General features: G+C 34.4%; 1 non-coding gene across 1 annotated transcript; it reads right to left on the reverse strand.

Annotated features, from left to right (window-relative positions):
• Positions 1–737: 737 nt before the first annotated feature.
• On the reverse strand, positions 738–845 carry LOC121988067. Its single transcript, XR_006113829.1, has one exon. It is a non-coding gene; the product is annotated as a small nucleolar RNA R71 (small nucleolar RNA).
• Positions 846–2,672: the final 1,827 nt, after the last annotated feature.

A 2,672-nucleotide genomic window follows, 5' to 3' on the forward strand; every position in this document is an offset into this window, starting at 1 on the left:
CTAAGGTCCCAACAAGTGGTATCAGAGCCAGGTTCTCTTCATTTCGGCTTAACAACCCAAAGAGCAAAACAATGGCCATGAAGGAGGGATTTAGCACCAACCGTCCACCTTACTTCGAAGGAGCAGATTTTCACCTGGCCAGCCTCAACCAAGGGATCGGTTGACCAAACCTCGGGTTTAGTCGACTGAACGATTAACATTAATTGACTACAAATTTAGTTACTCTAGACATTTTATTTTTCTTTTTGTTAAAAATTCTACAAGTTCCTTTTTGATTTAATTATGCATTTTCTTTTTTGCAATTTAAATTCTACATCTTGTTTTCTAATAAGTTGTTTTGAAGTTGTTTAGATCCAATGAGCAATAATATGAGAGAGGCCTTTAAAAGAATTTTTTATGCCCATTTTTGTAAGATTTAGATCTCCTATTGTGGCACCTCAAATAGAAGCCGACAACTTTCAACTTGACCTAGATTTAATTGCCATGATACAAAGTCATAAATTTGGAGGTGAAAAATCAGAAACCCCTTATATACACCTTGAGATATTTCAAGAATATTTCAATATGGTGAATTGTGAGGGAGTCTCTGCTAATTGTATTCAATTGATTGCATTTCCTTTTAGTATTAAAGATAAAGTAAGGGCATGGTTGTATTCTCTCCCTTCATAAAGTATTACAAGTTGGTAACAACCGAAGCAATGATTTTGGAATTACTTTTTCCCTCTAAGAAGAATTGTGTACATAACGAATTGCATCACAAATTTTTCTCAGAAAGATAGAGAATCACTATTTGAAGCATGAGACAGATTCAAGAGTTTGCTAAAACAGTGTCCTCACCATGGTTTGGAAAGATGACTGATAATGCACATATTCTACATGGAAATTTCCTTCTCAGATAAGTCACTATTGGATTCATTTGCTAGAGGTTCTTTGATGAATAAAAGTTTTGATGAAGAATGCACCTTAATTGATAAAGTGACATTGAATCTTTAAGAATGGTCAGACAAAAATTGGATGGAATCTCCTCCGATAATTCCTAATGTGCAAGTCAAGGATGCAATAGCAATTGTCACACAAGAGTTTGTACAACCACCCATGAATAGAGATGAAACTTTATCAACTCATAGAAATTTATCAAATCACAGAATGAGGGGTTGAAAAGAATAGAGAAATCTAGTGCAGAATGTAATGTTATTAAGTTGAAAAGTAGCAAAAATCTTGAAAAACTTATGGAGAAAAATCTATATAGAAATGAGGAGAAGAACAAAGGAGGACCACAAAAACTCAATTCCAACACTCCAGAAAGTGTCTATAGGCCACGGATATCTTTCCCTCAATGGTTGATTACACTAGACAAGAAATTTGAACCCCACCATAAGCTCAAATGGAATTTGGGGAAAAGATAAACTGGTTTTCCCCCAAAACCTTCACTAAGAATTCCATTTCCACAAAGGCTAGTGGGGCAAATGATGGTAAAAATTTTAGCAAGTTCTGTGGTAATAATTTAGTTAATTACAAATTTGTTGATGTACTTAAAGGTGTAGATTTTTCTAATGATGATTATTCTAAAGATGGAATTAATTACAAATCTTTTGATTTACGTATTGGGGTTAAAGGTTGTTATAATGAAATAGAATTTTCTAATGATGAGTGTGTTGAGAATGAAAATTTCAAGACTATCAGTGAAGTTATTGATTTTCCTATAGATGATATTGATCTTGGTGTATTATTCAACAATATATGTGATGATGTTAATGATTTAGAGGGAAGTGTAGGGAGTTGTGTTGTGGAAGCATTATCTCAAGAATCACTTCCTCTGTTCCCACAACCACTTGATACTATGAGAGTTGCAAGAATTAAACAAGTTGTAGATATAAGAGTAGGGACTTGTGCAAAGATGACAGAGCCTCAAGAATCACTACCTTTAATTGCACGACCACCTGAACTAGAGCTAGAATCATCAATTGATCTTGAAGAAGTCACACCCAGTTATTTAGAACTTTTAAGTACCTTTCAACAATGCAAGGTTAGTATTTCTTATAATCTTTTAAAAAACTTTATAGAGGTACCTGTAATTAAATTTGTTGGATGTAATTCAATTTTTGATGCATGCTTCATTAAATTTAAAATGGTTCTTGTTTCATCTTATATAATATACTTGTGAGAGGTATGCTTTTTCTGTGGATTTGCAGGTTTTCATGGGACTAAAAATTAGAAGCTCAATCTGAACCATCTTCGACATCTAGAAAGAACTTTTAAGGAGACAAAGATGGAGAGAGCGGTGCTACACTATATTAATCTCATAACAATAGCTCTTTCCATAATTTAAGCTATGGGAATAAAAGTCCGGTAGTATCTCACTCCGGTAAGAGTGTAATTTAGATGAACCTAATAAGGGGTCAACCTTATGACCATAAACAAGTGCTTCTAGGGAAACAACCCAAGTTTCTTTCTTGTTTTCGTTTATGTTTTTCTCCTGTTTTATAGTTTTAACTTTTTGTTTTGTTTAATTTTAGGGCAAGGGGAATGATTTTGGAGAATGGATGGTGTTAATTTTCTTTGAAAAGGCGCAAGGAGAGTTTCAAGAAGCAACCACGGTCATTCATGCCTAGAGGCATGGGTCATGCTTCGTTCAGGTGACTTGCCATGGGCACCCGTGCTCAGTTTCCAAA

The sequence above is a fragment of the Zingiber officinale genome, chromosome 5B (genome assembly GCF_018446385.1).
Source record: "Zingiber officinale cultivar Zhangliang chromosome 5B, Zo_v1.1, whole genome shotgun sequence".
Lineage (NCBI taxonomy): Eukaryota > Viridiplantae > Streptophyta > Magnoliopsida > Zingiberales > Zingiberaceae > Zingiber > Zingiber officinale.